Genomic DNA, 19,850 nt, shown 5'->3' with positions numbered 1-19,850 from the left:
TTCCTTATGAGAATCTAATACCTGATGATATGAGGTATCTGAAGTGGAACAGTTTCATCCCCAAACCATCCGCTCTCATCCCCCTTCCCCCATCAGTAGAAAATTTGCCTTCCATAAAACTGGTCCCTGGTGCCAAAAAGGTTGGGGGCCATTGCCATTAACCATCCTCCCATCCCCCACCTTTTCATTACCCTTCCCAGCCTCTGTTAACCATCACTGTACTCTCTATCTCCATGAGCTCAACTGTCTTCATTTTTAGCCCCTACAAATAAGTGACAGCATGCAGAATTTCTCTATGTCTGGCTTATTTCACATAACATAATTGAACTCCAGTCCTATCCGTGTTGTTGCAAATGACAAGGTCTTATTCCTTTTTGTGGATGCATAGTACTCTATTGTGTATAAGTAGCACATTCTCTTTATCCATTTGTCTGCTGATGGACACTTAGGTTTCTTCCATATCTTGGCTATTATGAATAGCTGCAATAAACACAGTAGTGTCCGGTATCTCTTGGATACACTCATTTCCTTTCTTTTGGGTATATACCTAGCAGTGGGACTGCTGGATCATATGGTACCTCTATTTTTAGATTTTTTGAGGAACCTCCAAACTGTTCTTCATAGTGGTTGTACTAATTTACATTCCCACCAACAGTGTACAAGGGTTCCCTTATCTCTACATCCTTTCTAGCATTTGTTTTATTGCCTGTCTTTTGGATAAAAGCCATTTTAACTTAGGATCTAATTGTAGTTTTTACTTGCATTTCTCTGATTTAGCACACCTTTTCATATGCCTGTTTGCCATTTGTATGTCTTCTTTTGAGAAATGTCTGTTCAGATCTTTTGCTCATTATTTGATCATATTATTAGACTTTTTCATAGAGAGTTGTTTAAGCTCCTTGTATGTTCTGATTATTAGACCCTTCTCAGATGGATAGTTTGCAAATATTTTCTCCTATTCTGTGGGTTGTCTCTTTACTGTGTTGATTGTTTCCTTTGCTGTGCAGAAACTTTTTAACTTGATCTGATGCCACTTGTCCATTTTTGCTTTGGTTGCCTGTGCTTGAGAAGTATGACTCAAGAATTCTTTACCAAGTTCAATGTCCTGGAGAGTTTCTACAATGTTTTCTTTTAATAGTTTCTTAGTTTGAGGTTTTAGATTCAAGTCTTTAATCCATTTTCATTTGATTCTTGTATGTGGCAGAAGAGAGCAATCTAGTTTCATTCTCCTGCATATGGATATCCAGTTCTCCCCATACCATTAATTGAAGAGACTGTCTTTTCTCCATTGTATGTTCTTTAGTACCTTTGTTGAAAATGAGCTCACTGTAGATGTATGGATTTGTTTCTGGGTTCTCTATTTTGTTCCATTGGTCTATGTGTATGCTTTTATGCCACATGTGCTCTCTTTTGTTCCACTGGTCTATGTGTATGCTTTTATGTTTTGTTTACTGTGCATCTATACTATAATTTGAAGTCAGATAATGTGATTCCTCCAGTTTTGTTCCTTTTTCTCAGGACAGTTTTGGATATTCTGGGTCTTTTCTGGTTCCATATACATTTTAAAATTGTTTTTTCTATTTCTGTGAAGAATGTAATTGGTATTTTGATGGAGATTGCATTGAATCTGTAGATTGCTTTGGTTAATATGGCCATTTTAACAATATTGATTCTTCCAATTCATGAACATGGAATATTTTTGCTTTTTTGTGTGTGTCTTCTTGAACTTCTTTCAATGTTTTATTGTTTTTATTGTAGAGATATTTCACTTATTTGGTTAATTACTATATATTTAATTTTATGTAGCTATTGTAGATGGGATTACTTTCTTGATTTCTAAGATTGTTCACTGATGGGATATAATAATGTTATTGATCTCTGTATGCTGATTTTATATTCTGCAACTATACTAAATTTGTTTATCAGTTCTAATAGTTTTTTTCTGGAGTCTTTAGGTTTTTACAAATATAAGATCATATTATCTGCAAACAAAGATAATTTGACTTCTTTCATTCAAATTTGGATGCCCTGTATTTCTTCCTCTTGTCTGACTGATCTACCTAGAACTTCCAGTACTATGTTGAATAAAAGTGTTGAAAGTGGACTTCCTTGTCATGGTGCAGATCTTAGAGGAAAGGCTTGGAGGTCCCCATTCAGTTTGATACTAGCTGTGGGTCTGTTATACATGGCTTTTATTGTGTTATGTTCCTTCTATCCTGTTTTTGATGAGTTTTATCATGAATTGACGTTGAATTTTATCAAATGCTTTTTCAGCACAATTGAAATAATCATATATGGTTATTGCCTCTCATTCTCTTCATATGATATATCACATCAATTGATTTTCATATTGATTTTGCATCTCTGGAATAAATCCCACTTGGTCATGGTGAATGATCTTCATAATGTGTAGCTGAATTTGGTTTGCTAGTATTTTGTTGAGGATTTTTACATCAGTGTTCATCAGGGATATTGGCCTGTAGTTGTTTTGGGGTGTGTGTGTGTGTGTATGTGTGTGTGTGTGTGTGTGTGTTTGGATGTGTCTTTGACTGGTTTTGGTATCAGGGTAATATTGGCTTCAAAGAATGAGCTCCAATGTATTCCCTCTTCCCCTGTGTTTCAGAATAGTGTGAATAGTGTGAACAGGATTTGGTATTAGTTCTTTAAAGTTTGGTAAAATTCAGCAGCAAAATCTTTGGGTCCTGGGATTTTCTTTGCTGGGAGACTTTTTCTTATGGCTTCACTCTCGTTAATTATTGGTTTGTCCAAGTTGTGGATTTCTTCATGGCTCATCTTTGGTAGGTTGTATGTGTCTAGGAATTAATTAATCCATTTATTCTAGGTTTTCCAATTTATTGGCATATAGCTGCTCATAGTAGCCTCTTTTAATTTCAGTTGTAACATCTCCTTTTTCATCTCTTGATTTATTTGGGATTTCTCTTTTACCTTAGTCTGGTAAAGGTTTTTTGGTTTTATCTTTTCAAAAAACCAACTTTTTATATTGTTGATCTTTTGTATTGTTTTCTTGTTTCAATTTTACTTTTTTCTGCTCTGATCTTTAGTATTTTTTTTCTTCTACTAATTTTACATTTGGTGTGCTCTTGCTTTTCCAGTTCTTTAAGATGCATCACTAGGTTGTTTATTTGAAGTTTTTCTGCTTTTTTGATGTAGGAACTTATAGCAATAAACTTTCCTCTTAGTACTGCTTTTGCTGTATCCCATAGGGTTTAGTATATTTTGTTTCCATTGTCATTTCTTTCAAGAAATTTTTAAATTTCCTTCTTAATTCTCCATGGACTCACTGGTCATTCAAGAGCATATTGTTTAATTTCCATGTGTTTAAATAGTTTCCAAAATTCCTCTTACTATTGATGTCTAGTTTTATTCCATTGTGATCAGAGAAGATACTTGATATTATTCCATTTTATAACTTTTATTTTAAGCACTATTCACAATAGCAGAGACGTGGAATTAATCCAGGCTTTTTTTTTTAAGATATGTTTTGTAACCTAACATATGGTCTATCCTTGAGAATGATGCATGTGCTGAAGAGAAGGTGTATTCTGCAGCTGTTGGGTAACATGTTCTATAAATATCTATTAGGACCACTTGGTCTATAGTGCAAATTAAGTCCAATGTTTCTTATTGATTTTCTGTCTATATGATCTGTCCAGTGCTGAAGGTGGGGTGTTGAAGTCTCCAGCTATTATTGTACTGGGGTGTCTCTCTTTAGATCCAGTAATATTTGCTTTATATATCTAGGTGCTCCAGTGTTGGGTACATATATATTTAAAATCATTACATCCTCTTGCTGACTTGACCCCTTTACCATTCTATAAAGACCTTCTTTGTCTCATTTTATAGTTTTTGTCTTGCAATTTATTTTATGTGACGTAAGTAGAGCTATTCCTGCTTTTCTTACTTTCCATGTGCATGAAATATCTCTTTCCATCCCTTTATTTTCAGTCTGTATGTGTCTTTATAGGTTAAGTGTGATTCCTGTGAGCAACAGATTGTTGGGTCTTGTGTTTTGAATCCATTTATCCACTCTCTGTCCTTTGATTGGAGAGTCTGGTACATTTACATTCAATGTTATTATTGATAAGTGAGAACTTAACAAGTCCTTATCAATAATAAGAACTTAATAATAATAAATCCTTGCCATTTTGTTGTTTTCTGTTCTTCTTGTCTTTTGTTTAGAAAAGGTGATTTTGTGGTTTTCTTCTTCTTCTTCCCTTTCTTCTTGTCTTCCTTTTAAGAAAGGTGATTTTCTCTGATAGTATGCTTTAATTTCTTTCTTGTGTGTCTATGGTACATTTTTCAAAATTTGAGGTTACCGTAAGGCTTGCAAGTAGTATCTTATAATTCATTATTTTAAACTGATGACACCTTAACACTGATTGTATAAACAAAAAAGCAAAGAGAAAACTAATAAAAACTCTGCACTTTAATATCATCCCCCCCTCACTTTTTAATTTTTTATTGTTTCTATTTATATCATATAGTACTGGCTATGTCTTGAAAAGTTATTATTTTTGTTCAGTTCATTGGTTCATCTTTCTACTCAAGATATGAGTAGTTTACAAACCACAATTATGGTGTTATAATATCGTGTGCTTTTCTGTGTATTTACATTACCAGTGAGTTTTGTGCCTCCAGATGATTTATTGCTTATTAACATTCTTTACTTTCGGATTGAAGGACTCCCTTTAGCATTTCTTGTGGGACAGGTCTGGTGTTGAAATCCCTCAGCTTTTGTTTGTCTGCAAAAGTCTTTATTTCTTCTTTGTTTTTGAAGGATATTTTCATGGAATATACCATTCTGGGAGAAAAGTGTTTTGCCTTCAGCACTTTAAATATATCGTGCCACCCTTTCCTGGCCTGTAAAGTTTCCACTGAGAAGTCTGCTGCTAGACATAATGGAACTCCAATTTATATTATTTCTTTTCTCTTGTCACTTTTAGAACGTTTTCATAATCAAACTCCAAAAGATCAAGGATAATTAAATGTCTTGAGGTAGTTTTATTTGGGTTAAATCTGCTTGGTGTTCTATGACCTCCTTATACTTGAATACTGATATCTTGTTCTAGGTTTGAGAGATTCTCTGTTGCTATCACTTTAAATAAACTTTCTACCCCTGCTCTCTCACTACCTCCCCTTTAAGGCCAATGATTCTTATATTCGCCTTTCTGAGGTGTTTTCTAGATCTTTCAAGCATGCTTCATTCTTTTTCATTTTTTTTATTTTGTTACCTCTGACTGTCTTTTCAAAAAACCTGTTTTTAAGCTTACGAATTCTTTCTTCTGCTGGGTCAACCCTCCTATTATGAGATTCTGGTGCATTCTTCAGCATGTCAATTGCATTTTTCAACTCCAGAATGTATACCTGATTCTTTTTTAGTCATTTCAATCTCTTTGTTAAATTTATCTGATAGGATTCTGAATTTCTTCTCTGTATTACCTTGAATTTTATTGGTTTCCTTCCTCAAAACAGATATTTTGAATTCTCTATCTGAAAGATCACATATCTCTGTCTATCTAGGACTGGTCGCTGGTGCCTCAACTGGTGAGGTCATGTTTTCCTGGATGGCTTTCATACTTGAGGATATTTGTTAGTGTCTAGACACTGAAGAGTTAGGTATTTATTCTAGTCTTTGCAGTTTGGACTTATTTGCACCTGTCCTTCTTAGGAAGGCTTTCTGGGTATTCAAAGGGACTTGGGTATTTGATGTAAGTTTTTGATCACTGCTGCCACATTTGCATGAGCTGTCACCCCAAGCCCAGTAACACTGTGGCTCTTGCAGACTCACAGAAGTACTGCCTTGGTGGGCTTGGATAAAATCTGGAAAAATTATCTGAATTACCAGACTCTTACTCTATTCCCTTACTTTCTCCCAAACAAATAGAGTTTCACCCTCTGTGCTGAGCTGCCTGGAGCTAGGGGGGAGGGCGTGACACAGCACCCCTGTGGTCACCACCGCTGGAACTGTACTGGGTCATACCTGAAGTCAGCACAGCACTGGGTCTTATTCAGGCCCATGGTAACCACTGCCTAGATACCACCTTTGTTCACTCAGCACCCTTGGGCTCTACAGGTGGTGAACCCAGTCTGGCTTGCCTTCTTCCCTTCAGGGCAACAATTTCACCTGTGAGCCCAGGCCTAGAGTCGGAAACTTTAGGAATCTACCTAGTGCTGTATTCTACTGCAGCTGAGCTCACACCCAAGCCACAAGACAAAGTACTTCCCACTCTTCTCTCTCTTTTTCACAAGCAGAGAAGTGTCTTCCCATGGCCACCACCACCCCAGGCCCACAGTGAGCACTTCTTGGCTATCACTGATGTTCATTCAATGCCCAAGAGCTCCTCAGTCAGCTTGTGATGAATGTTGTCAGGCCTGGAATACTCCCTTCAGGGCAGTGGGTTCCCCTCTGGCCCAGGGCGGGTCCAGAAATGCCATCCAAGAGCCCACTTAATGGTCTGCCCCACTGTGGCCAAGCTGGTACTTAAGCTGCAAGAAAAAGTTCCCTTTACTCTTCCCTCTCCTTTTTTTCAAGCGGAAGGATTCCCTCCCCATAGCCACCACAGCTAGAAATATGCTTAGTCACACTTGAAGCTAACACATCTCAGAGTCTCATTCAAGGCTCATAATGAATGCAGCCTGGATACCACTGCTGATTATTCAGGGCCCAAGGGCTCTTTAGTCAGCAGGTGATGAATCCTGCTAGGACTGGGTTCTTTTCTTCCAGGCAGCAGCTTCCCTTCTAGCCCAGGGTATGTCTAGAGATGTTTAGGAGCTAGGGCTTGGAATAGGGTGCCAAGGACTCTGCCTGATACCCTATATACTGTGGCTAAGCAGGTATACAAGTTGCAAGTCAAAGTTCTCTTTACTTCTCCCTCTCTTCTCTTCAAACAGAAGGAAGGATTCTCTCCTGGAGCTGTGAGTTGTGCTGCCTGAGGTTGGGGAACAGGTGATGCAAGCCACCCTGGCTGGTGCCTCATTAGGTCACATGGCCCCCAAATCCACAGGTTCCAACCCCAGCACAGCTAGAGGACTTGCTCAGGAATTGCAGTCTTTGTGGTCTAGACTGCTTTTCAAGTTTGTTTTGGACCCCAGAGCCCTTTAGCCCACAGTGGTAGGGCTTGTTGGAACTCAGGTTCTAATCGCTGAGAGAAATGTTGCCCCACTAGCTAGGGCTAGTATAAAATGCTCATCCATGGGCTCTGGCTGAGTTCTGCTCAGTGCTGCTTTTCATTGTGACAGCACTAAGTTCCAACGCAAAGTCCTGCAATTGCTTTGTTCTCCCTCCCTCAAGTGCAGTTTCTCCGTGCCATGCAGCCACTGCTGGGGGATGAGGAGGGGGTGGTGTCAACAATTCAATACTGTCTTTTCTACCCTCTTCAGTGTCTCTTTCAGTAATATGAAGTTAAAACCAGGTACTCTGATCCCTCACCTGATTCTTGGTTCTCATGCTTTTTTGTGTAGACAGTTGTTAAGTCTGGTGTTCCTGCAGGGAAGATGATCAGTGGTGGCTTCTATCTGGTCATCTTGTTCTGCCTCCCCTCCTCCAATACACACATATCATATATACTTTTGATGATATGCCAGAAAACACTTGATAAGACTCAAAGGTAAATGAGCCAATCACTACAAATAGTTTCACGGAGTCTTAAGCAATTACAAGGGTAAGACATAGAGTAGAGTCTTAGTTCTATTTTACCTCAGTCTAATGTGGCTACTTTTGAGTATTTAGAAAGGAAATGTCCTACTTAAGCTGTCACTGTCCTAGTTGTTTTATATGTTCTTATAATTTGGAGTGTGCAAGTTATTAAATTGCCTTGAGCTTAACAGAGTTGCAAAGCATCTGATAATCCCAGAGGTTTAAAAGCAATAAGGAGGACACTTGGGCACTTTTTCCCCCTTAGCTGAGGGCATCCAAAACCCTGTTCATCAAATGAATTAAGAATATAAAGAATAAAGAATGACTAAAAATAATGTCAAAGAAGTAGCGGATGTCAAACCAACACAGTCAACTGCCTTACTGTAAGAATTAAGTACCTCTACTTGGTGGAAAATAGATAAATTCTGACCTGTGGAGCAGGAGTCTCTTGAGAAATAACTGCTAAAAGCTTATCATTTAGCTAACAAATAAGATGTGCTATATATGTTCTTACTAGAAAAAGCTTTAGGTTAACTGGAATCTCAAAGCCAAATATGAAGCTTCTGAAACTTATTAATGCCTAAAATGGGATCTATTTAACCCTACAACTAAATCAAAGGAGAGTTTAAAGAAAATCAATAGAGTTCATAATGAAATATATCCGCAGTTCTTATGGTTTCCAAGACAAAAACAGCTTCAACAATCTCACGGTGTGTGTTTGGAAGCAGGTCTTTAGTTTTTGTCATCTTTCCCACTGTTCTTCAACTGTCAGATTGAATCTACACATAGGCAGGATATATCCATACCAGTCAATTTGTGAAACAAAGGTAACAAAAATAACATTATTAATAAAACTGTATTAAGTGCAGTGAACATGTTATTATTATAAGTGAATCTTAGATGATATTTAGTAATTATTGATGAAATCTATTATAATAGAAATAATTCCTCATACTATATTCTGGGCACATAAGAAAACTAGTTTTTTAGTATTCTTGTACCTGTTTCTATATGGGGTCATGTGACTGAATGTTGTCTAATAGAACATGGGGAGCTGGGAATTATACAGGAATTATATTACTCCTATACTTGACCCCTAGGATACAATTAAGAATTCCAAGGAGGCTCTGGGACATGGGACCACAAGATAGGATTCTGGATTCCTGAGTCACCACTAGAAGGGAAAACATCCAGGTGAGTCTTCTGACTTTCTATTACGTGTAGCTATTAATGTTACAACAGTTTTTTACAATTCTCAGTCTCTAACCAAAATGAGGATAGAATGTGCTATTACGCCCCTAAAGGTAAAATTTAACATTCATTGAGCACTAAATATATGCCAGGCACTTCCTAAGTGCTCCTAAACATTATCTCATACGTTTCTCATAAGACCTTGAGCTTTATAATCTCTATGAGGAAGCTGAAGCTAGGAGAAATCCAATAAAGTTCCAAGGTTATACAGCAAGAAGAGGCAGAGCTTGACTGAAACTTAGCAGTTTCTCTACAGAGCTCACATGACAACAGTGCATGGGATTCCTGTTCGGTACATCCCAGGAACTATGCTAGCCAATTTGGATCCAGAGAATAAATAGAGTGTCTGACTTTGAGTAACTTACAGCCAAGTGGGGAAATGATTGATATTTCAAGGACTCAATGAACTACCCTAATGAAAAACTAAAACATAATACAAGTGGAATAAAAAGAACTTCTAGGCAAATCTGGTACTTCATGGGGACACTGTCACTATTCTTCAATTGACTGAATGGAACCAACTCACAGGCATCATCCTGAGACCTTCCCCAACCTGAAACCCTTGAGGAACTGAAAAATTGAATCCTCCAGCACCATTTCCCATACTGTGGCTCCATGAAGGACTATTAAACCTTCTAAGCAGCCTGGAGTTTAGTTATACGTTAAATCACTATTTTTTTTTAAGAAAAACGTAGGATTCTGTAATTTATTTGTCTACTTTACAACATATAATAAAAATGACAATAGTAATTAACATTTCTTAAGCACTTATGTTACAAAGTTCTAATCTTTTTATAGATATTCTTTCATTTAATCCTTATAATAATCCCATAAGACAGGTATTATTATTATCTGGCTTTCCAGATGAGGAGACAAAACATTGAGAGACAAGGAGGTTAAATGACTTCCGAAGGTCATATAGCTTAGGAAGCAGTACATACAAACTTAGCTTTATCTTAAAATAGTTGCTTAGTCTGAAAATATTTTCTAAAATTTTTGTTGAAGCAAAACATACATAATATAAAATTTACCATCCTAACCATTTTTAAGTGTACATTTCAGTGGCCTTAAATATTAATACATTCACATTATTAGGCAAGCATCACCACCATCCAGCTCCAGAACTTTCTCATCTTCCCAAATTGAAACTCAGAATTCATTAAACAATAATTCCCTATTTTCCCTTTTCCATAGACCACCACCATTACACCTTGTCCTTATAACTTTGACTATTTTAGGTAAGTCACTTCGTGACTGATTGATGCCTGCCCATTGAGTAGACTGCTGCTGATTTCAGGTAAGTAAATGCTATCCTTGTTAGCCTCAAGCTGTGTTTTTCCTAGTGCCTCTGGGTTTTTCTCTCCTACCTCATTTCCTGCTTCTTTTGCTAGGCACACCATCCTGTATTTTTACTTGGTGCCTTACTACTGAATCTTCTTTCCTAGTCAATCAAGCCACAGCCAATTTTGGTGAGCCACCTTTGATGCATGAAGGATAACTGCCCAAGGGCTTGACACTAATATCCTGTTCAAACAGTATTAAATAAACCAAAAAATGAATTCCTTTAATAAATATTTACTGAACGCTGACTACTTCCCAGGCATTGTGCTAGACAGCTGCAGGAATACAATGGGGAGCAAAAACAAATGCACTCCCAGCCACCATAAAGCATACAGTCTAGCACTAGACAGGCACTAATCAATTAACTCTAATAGATGTAAACCAAAATTGTGGAAAGTGCTATGAAGCAGTACAAGACACCTGAAAAGCACAAGATATATGGTATAATAGGATAGTAAGGATAGGACAGAAATGAAAAAGGGTGAGTGGATGTTACTTAGGCAGAGATTGGTAGGGAAAGGAAAAGCATTGGTAGGGAAAAGCATTTGGCCCCTCAGGGGCCCAGCTTGTGCAAGGGCTATGTGGCTAGATGGAGCATTGTAAACATAAGGGATTTAAAGAACATAAATAGTAAGGGAAAGCCTGGGTCAATATAAAGCCGGAAAGATGAGCAAAGGACAGATCATCTAGAGTCATAGTTCTGCTGAAGTCACAGGGAGTTTTGAGACCAGTAATTACAGAAACAACCCAAATGTCCATCAGTGACAGACTGGATTAAGAAAATGTGGCACATATACACCATGGAATACTATGCAGCCATAAAAAAGGATGAGTTTGTGTCCTTTGTAGGGACACGGATGCAGCTGGAAACCATTATTCTCAGCAAACTGTCGCAAGAACAGAAAACCAAACACCGCATGTTCTCACTCATAGATGGGAACTGAACAATGAGATCACTTGGACTCGGGAAGGGGAACATCACACACCAGGGCCTATTATGGGGAGGAGGGATGGGGGAGGGATTGCATTGGGAGTTATACCTGATGTAAATGACGAGTTGATGGATGCTGATGAGTTGATGGGTGCAGCACACCAACATGGCACAAGTATACATATGTAACAAACCTGCACGTTATGTACATGTACCCTAGAACTTAAAGTATAATAATAAAAAAAAAAAGGAAACACCACCAATAAGATCCTGTGACCCTCAAATAACTACAGAAATCTACCTGAAATGAGGTTACCATTATTACTTGGGGGATCTTCCCAGAAGCATAACTGACTTGTTATTTACGCACAATCTGTGGGCAGTTTTCTCTACAAGAGCCATCGAATGAGGAAGGTGGTATGAAATTTGTTCCTAACTGGAGTTGAAGCCATCAATGGCACAACCTAGATATGTCCTGGAAAGTATTCAGGTCTGCCTCAGCTCACTGTCCAAGGCTGCTATGGATGATAGCAGTGTCCCAGATTTACTCATTTCAGTATTAATGCATTCTGATGTGGCTGAATTAATGCCTTAAATCAAATGGAAAGGTTAATGCAGAAACTCAAGAAGAAAGCCATTAAGTTTTCTAAGATAGACCCTGATGTTTTGTGGAATTTGTTTGGTTAGGTAGGCCTGGGGTCCTGGAGGACGTGGTGGGAACCCTGGGGTATGAGGTTGGCCTCATCATACCACTTGAAATCCTATTGATATTCACCTTAAATACTGTATGAGACAAATTACACAGATTTGGGCCAGCTTCTGCCAGCCAGATTAAATAGAATGGCCAAGGGAATGGCATATTCATGCGAAAATTCAAAAAACTAGTGTAGAAACAAGGGGTGGATATCATTGGGAGGCAATTTTCCACTGGTCCTTCACATGTATGCCTGTCTTACAAGGAGAGGTACTAACAGCCTTTGTTCTGGATCATCTTTTCAAGAATGTTTGATAGAAAATAGCCTTGGAAGATAGAAAGAGTACTCCCTCTCTCTGAAGCAAAGGGCAGATTTGTTTACTGTCCAGTATAATAAAGATAATGTTTCTGTCCAAGGCAAAGGTCAGGCAGGTTTGCTTAGAGTACATCATAAAAGATTCCCTTTCCTTAATTTGGCCAAGGCTCGTTTTCTATAATGCAAGTCACTGTATGCACAGGTATCATTTGGCCCGCTTTGCATTATGTGTGGGAATAGGGGTTCAGAAAACTAGTGAGGATGGTAAACTGCTACTGCTATTGTTTTGAGTGAAAAAAAATCATTTGCATCTGAATCAGAAGTCTGTCTTTTGCCAAATACGTGATAGGCTAACTGGCTAGCTTGCAAGTAGGGTAAAATATCAGACTTGTCGCATCTCTTGGCATTCATAACTCTCTAGGGTAGATATTACAATGTCTACTTTTCAGATGAAGAAACTGAGCCTTTGTCACATAAAGTATGGTATCAAATTATTCATTTACTTTTTTGGTCAATCAAACTATGTCTAAATGTTAGGAGTCCACGTATGAATGATGTATGGAGAATCTACGCCCCTGGCTTGATCTTAAATACTCTTGTCCAGAAAGTGATCTTTAAATGTGCTATACTTATTGTTCCTTAAAGATAATTGAGCCAGGCGTGGTGGCTCATTCCTGTAATCCCAGCATTTTGGGAAGCTGAGGCGGGTAGATCTCCTCAGGTCAGGAGTTTGAGACCAGCCTGGCCAACATGATAAAACCTCATCTCTACTAAAAATACTAAAATTAGCCAGCTGTGGTGGCACACACCTGTAATCCCAGCTACTTGGGAGGCTGAGGCAGGAGAATCACTTGAACCCAGAAGGCAGAGGTTGCAGTGAGCCAAGATCATGCCATTAAACTCCAGCCTGGGCGGCAAGAGTGAAACTCAGTCTCAAAAAAAAAAAAAAAAGTGCTGGAACCCAGATGAAACCACACCTAATGGGAACATACAGCTGGACTTTTGGTCACATAATTTAAAAAATATCCTTAAGTAAGCCAACTAGTAGTGTATCTTCTGAACCTTGCAACTGTCAGGTTGCTGATTAATATAGTCCATCTAACTTTAGAACCCATCTTCATAACCCTTTATACTATATTATACTATACTATACTATACTATACTATACTATACTATACTATACTATACTATACTATACTGTACTGTACTTCATAACCGCTAACACTTTTAGATGTTTAAAAAGCTAAAAAGCTATACTTTGTGAAACACTTAATCAAGAAATAGGATTTCTAAAGACTGGCAAATAACTGTCCAAAAGTTTTTACATGTTACAGAGGAAATAGTCTTCCCTTATCCAGAGTTGTTGGCATGAAAGTGCTTCAAAGCTCATACTCGTAAATAACTACTAAGAGCAAAGAGAAAGAAACTAAAATCACCGAAAGCTAACTAAAGCATTTGCAAAGACATAAACAATATTCTACCTACTAATATGCTTATCAGACATCAAGAAATAGATGACAGAATCCTGTAGTCAGAATCTCAGAGTTAACTTCAACTTAGAAGAGCATAGTATGTTCGAAGAATTTCAAGTAGTGGAATGTTTATGCAGAATATAGTAGTGGGAAATTAATCTGGATAGGCAGGTACATAGGGGTCAGAGCATAAAGGGCACAGTGATTTGATGTGTAGGCTAATCTGTTTCATTATTATCCAGCAAGTCAGATGTTTAAATTTGGAAAACATAGACCACATATGTGGAATACGAACATTCTGAGACTATGATTACATTGCATGTGTGTGCAGGGTAATACATACTGGGAAAGGATTTTTATAAACATCTGTAAATTCTTAAAAAGGTTCATGAATGAAGAAAGGTTATGAAATTTGTTGGGAGCACGTATAGAGGAATTTCCCTCAAGGGATGCTTGGAAGAGATAAGTCTGTCTCCTGGACTGTATATGGATTAGGCAGACAGTACATGATACTGAAGAAAAGAAAATCAGGTAAGAGACTATGAGAAGTGCCATAAAAATGATGCAAACAGCACTTCCATCAAATTGAGAAGCTCAACAAAAGAGTCCCTACTGGGTAAATCCAATGGGCAACAATATCCTTGCTATAATTATGGATAACCATAACGGACCTAAGAATATGTATGCATTTTAATAACCAATCAAGGATACACTAAAGAATAGCATTACATACATAGGTAGTTTGCTGATAAATCTCTGAATTAACTTCAATTAGTATTAAGTCTAAGATTGGTTTTATTTTACTTTTTAATAAATGTCTTTCAGTTTGCAGATGATGCCAGGTATTTCTGGCTAGTATAATATCAATCTCAGAAAGAAACTGTACAAAGATCACACAAAGCTATGTGAATGGGCACAAATATGAGCAAATATTCTTAGCTGAAATAATCCAAACTATATTTGTATGATAGTAACTTAGAATGTAAGAAGAAAAATACTATGCAAAAGAGCAAGATACCAATGAAAAGATGCTCAACATTACTAACAATAAGAAAAACAGAAAACCTTTCACATCTAAAAAGAGTAGAAAGATTAAAGTCTTCAAATACCAAATGTTGACAAGGAAGTTGACCAATTCTTGCACTGCAAGTGGAGGAAAATCTTGGTAAACAACTCTGGAGAACAACATGTTAACATCCAGTGAAGCTAAAGTTATTTAGACCCATAGTAGGCAGAATAATTGCCTCTCAAAGCTGTCCATGTCCTGGTTCCTAAAACTGATGTGTAAATTGCATTAACTGGCAAAAGGGATTTTGCAGATTTGCTTAAGAATCTGAGATGAAAAGAATATCTAGGTGGGCCCACCATAATCACAAGGGTCCTCATTAGAGTAAGGAGGTAGGAAGGCCAGAGTCAAAGAGAAATTCAAGACATGATGCAGTTGGCTTTGAAAATGGAGGAGGGACTGCAAGCCAAGGAATGCCCTAGAAGCTGAAAGCGGCAAAGGAACAATTCTTTACAGACTCAAAAGGAACACAGCCCTTCCCATACCTTGATTTTAGCCCAGTGACACCAATTTTAGACTTCTGACCTCCAAAACTGTAAGACAGCAAATCTGTGTTCTTTTAAGCCACTGAGTTTGTGCTCATTTATTATAGCTGCAATAGAAAACTAATACACTACCCTTTACCTAGAAATTTCATTCTTAGATATATGGGTCTAGAGAAAAATCTTGCACATATACACAAGAAAACTTATTCAGAAATGCTTCATGCAGCATTTTTATAAAGGCATAAAACTAGGAACTACCTAAATGTCCATCGTCAGGAAAAAGCACACTGAGATATGATCATGTAAGAGAGAGCAGTCTGCAACAGGAAAAGTGGGTAGAGCTACATGTAATAAATGGATATAGCTCTAAAACATAACATTTAGCAAAAACATTTAGTTTACCTTTTAAATTAGAATTAAAAATACTAATTATTTATGTTGCATGTCTGTATAATATATTTATATACAGAAAGAAAATAATACATGCATAAGAATGAAAAAACCAAATTCAGCATATGATTACTTCTGAGAACAAAAGGGCATCCTGGTTTGAAGAAAATTTGCAGCAAATATCACAAAATAATGAGATTCGATAAAGTTAGGTGATAAGTATGTAGTTGTTTACCATTGATGATTCCAGTACTTTCAGATCCATCAATCTCTCCATCGGAACTGCCACCCCTTAAGCCAGTTAAATATTGCTGGAAATAAATCAGACACAATACTCTGTTTTCTCATGTAAGTATCGGAATCTACATACAAAACCCTTATAAAACCCCCAATACCCAGGTGCTATAGCTCAAAGAAAATAGTTGACATGAAAGTTAAAGAGATCTTATAAAAAGGATATAACGCAGGTCTTCTCAAATTTTTGGTCTTAGAATTCCTGTGAACCCTCAAAAGCTGAGGACCACAGTGATCTACATGGGTCATATCTATTAACACTTATTAAGACTTAAGACAGACACATTTTTAAATATTTGTTAGTTCATTTAAAATAACATTACCATAGCTATTACATCTTAGAACATAAGTACATATGTTCTAACATGTAACATTTAAACATTTTTAAAACCATAAATAATTAGTGAGAAGAGTGGCATTGTTCTGCATCTTTGTAAATTTCTTTACTGTCTGGCTTCATAAAAGCCAGCTGGATTCAGCTGAAATGTATTGTTTTCGTTGAAGAATAATAAAGATAATCTGGCCTCACATAGATTCATAGACTTTACAGACCTGAGAAAGATTGTGGAGATCTCCCAGGATCCTTAGAACAAATGGTGAGAACTGCTGATATAGGGAATATTCTTTGTTCTCAAAACCTGAGAAAGAATCTGATCAAAAGTAAAAAACTATTACATGAAAACAGGCTAAAATTATTTGGTAAATTCAAGATTAATGAAATTATAGAATGCCAGAATCATAATTTTCAACCACCCCAAACACACTCATCTTGGAGCTTAAAAGATAAGCTTTTTTGGACAAAAACATGTGATAAACATAAAAAAACAAGGTAAATAAATAAACATTTTAAAGCAGATATTTTGATTCCAATAACTTTTAAATATTAGTAGGTAATAAAATCATGATGGCTAAAGAATATAATGAAATTTCCATTCCCATAAGTTTTCCCCTCCCAAAGAAGTGAAGATGTACTGCACAAGTAGAAAGAAATTTTTATCTCCTTTTACTATTTACTGCCTCTGAAAGAGAAAAATTGAGAAAAGGAAAATCATGAAGTTCTACAACTGAATTGCAAATGATTTGGTATTCTGGTCTCATTGAATTGGACATATTTTAGGCAAGAAGCATTTAACACAGTACGAGTATCTTAATTCATATGTGTGCTTGGTGTCTAAATAAAAGTATTTCAGACCAGAAATCAATCAAGGAGAATATATAAAAAACATAACACCACCATGGCACCACCACTACCAACACCCCTTTACTCCTAGGGGAGTAAAGGAAGAATCCTAATAATAATCATGGTGAACCACAAATAAGGAACAGCTGCAGGTTCACAGCTCATCTTCATCCCCTGAGCATACACCTCTGGGTGGGAAAGCAACATTCTCTGGGCCCAGATCTGAATAACTTCTTATAGAAATTTAAGTATCTGATTATGTTATGCTAACATAACTAACCTGGAATTTATCTGACAAAGCTCCAGAAGGGATAAGAGTGGGAGCAGGGAATTTTCTCAACAGCCTCTTATTCTGGGAGATAGTTAACTCAATGTCAATACACTCATAGTTCCTCCAATGTATGAGATTTTTGGTTTAAATATTAATTGCATAATATTGCCAGAAAATAAATGCTGTTACTTCTGTTCAAATTAACCACTTTTAAGTCAACTATAGGTATATTTTTTAAGTATTTTCATTATCCTTCTAAAAACCAAATGAAGAAATTAACCAAATGAAGGGTTAACAGCAGCTAAACTCAAGATAAAACAATAAGTTAAAGAAAAGCATTATTTTTACTCTTACCAAATTAAACAAATTAGTAAATTAGCAAGGCTGCTAGACATACACAATAAATTTTCCCATTACAATTGTGTCCTACATGGGAGAAGTCCAGTGTATCTTATGGAAATCCACCACAATTAGCATAATCTTCCAACTTTCAGATTTGTGTGTTGCTAATGCCCATGTAAATTTAAATTTAAACTCTGGAACAATGCCCAGAATTTTTTGTTAACTAAAAACCAGGCACATCCCTGAAAGATATCTCCCCCTTGCATAGTTAACGCACGTTTTGCTTCTCAATAGTTTTGGCAACAAATTTTAGAGTTTGCAGTTCTGTGGTTGGGCTCTGTGACTTCGGTTCTCGAAGTGCTGTGTGTTATTAGCATAACGGGTGGGCAATTTTCACAAGTACTTGGAACAAAATACAGTCAAATATGATTCATTTAAATTTCAAATAATTATTTGACACCTAGCACCTTAAAGAGGGAAAGAAGATTATAAAACCATACATGACATCTTGGAATATAGGACGCTAGCACTTGGGAAGCTATCATTATCCAAGACAACTGAAATCAGATCACTTCAGAATTAAAACTTTTTCAGGCTGGGTTTGATGGCTCATGCCTGTAATCCCAACACTTTGGCTGGCCAAGGCAGGCGGATCCCTTAAGGTCAGGAGTTCGAAACTAGCCTGGCCAACATGGCAAAACCTCATCTCTACTAAAAATACAACAAAATTAGCTGGGCATGGTGGTGGGTACCTGTAATTCCAGCTACTCAGGAGGGTGAAGCAGGAGAATCACTTGAACCTGGGGGACAGAGGTTGCAGTGAGCTGAGATCATGCCACTACACTCCAGTCTGGGTGACAGAGTGAGACTCTGTCTAAAAACAACAACAACAACAAAACCCTAAAAATTTTCAATCTTAAAAAGGCAGTAGAGTACAAATACCGCATATTACACAACTCTATCTGAGGAGTTAGCACATCATGCTATAATTAGATACTTCACACTCCTCAAGTGAAACACACAACACTCATTAACTGAAATAAGGACTATAAATGACCTCATGTCAGTTTGGGTTTAGTATTATAACTAAATGAGATATAAAAACATATCTGTTACCAGTCAACAATCACTTGAGCTGCAATGTGAGCACTGCAGAAAACAAAAGCAAAGAAAAGTGAGTAGATATAGAAAATGAAAAGGTTTGAGAAAAAATAAAATTATATAAGGAAGGGAAGATGAAAGGATAGAGACAGAGAAGGAAAGAAAGTAGAGATAGGTTCAAGCTTTCATAGTGTAAACATCCGGAAGACTTGTAGGTTTTCATGGTCCAACATATCCGATGAGCAAATAAAGATCAGTGACAAATAAATGGCTATTGCAGGAGACTAAAGAGAATTTATGCTAGTTTTTTAGTTTGTTTTTATTGCCATTCTAAGAGATGGAATGACGATTGAGAGATGCATATGCCAAAATCCTTGGAAACTATGAATATGTGACATGGCCAAGGGAACTCTCAAGTTAAAACCCTTAAAGTAGGGACATAATTCCAGATTACCTAAATGGACCAAATCTACTCACAGAAGCCCTTGAAAGCAGAGAACTCTCTCAGGCTGGAATCACAGAGTTGTGGCAAAAAACAAACAAACAAACAAACACACCACCACCACCACCACCACCACACGCACACACAGGTGGAGAGATTTGGCATGTGAGAGGGACCTACCCCAGTGTTGCTGAGGGTAGAGGGTGAAGACACACGGAAAGCCTGTGAAAGAAGGCGGACGGGCGCCAGCAGAATGACTGGCCTAAACTGACAGCCAGCAAAGAAAGAGCAGTCTCAGACAGCAAGGATGAGCTTGGAAACGACTCATCCCCAGAGTCTCTAGAAAAGAACATAGCCCACCTGACATCCTGATTTCAGCCTTTTGAGATTCTAAGCAAATAACCCAGCTGAGCCGCTCTAGATCTCTACCTGCAGAACTTTGAGGTAATTAAAGAGTGCTGTTTTAAGTCACCACATGTGTCATAATTTGTTATGTCATCAATAGAAAACAAATATAGCCATCCCTGTGAAAAGTGATGTTGGCCAACTCCAGTTGTTGACTGGCCATAGAGAAAGACATTACAGGTATGAGCTCAGACTGTTGTTACCATCAATAG

General features: G+C 37.3%; 1 protein-coding gene across 2 annotated transcripts in view; it reads right to left on the bottom strand.

Annotated features, from left to right (window-relative positions):
* NAV3 (neuron navigator 3) overlaps nucleotides 1-19,850 on the bottom strand; it is a 946,218-nt gene that overhangs the window by 751,895 nt on the left and 174,473 nt on the right. The window contains exons 1-2 of one of the 2 annotated variants that reach the window (XM_031651088.1): nucleotides 18,443-18,458; nucleotides 15,839-16,547 (exon numbers count right to left, since the gene is read on the bottom strand). The exons of the other annotated variant lie outside the window; for it this stretch is intronic. The gene's annotated coding sequence lies outside the window, so the exon portion shown is untranslated. Of the gene's footprint in view, nucleotides 1-15,838; nucleotides 16,548-18,442; nucleotides 18,459-19,850 lie in introns of those variants that run through there. 2 annotated transcript variants of the gene reach the window in all.

Source organism: Papio anubis, chromosome 9 (genome assembly GCF_008728515.1).
Source record: "Papio anubis isolate 15944 chromosome 9, Panubis1.0, whole genome shotgun sequence".
In the NCBI taxonomy this organism is placed as follows: domain Eukaryota; kingdom Metazoa; phylum Chordata; class Mammalia; order Primates; family Cercopithecidae; genus Papio; species Papio anubis.
Note: the sequence above shows the minus strand (reverse complement) of the source record. Positions and strands in the feature narration are given on the sequence as shown.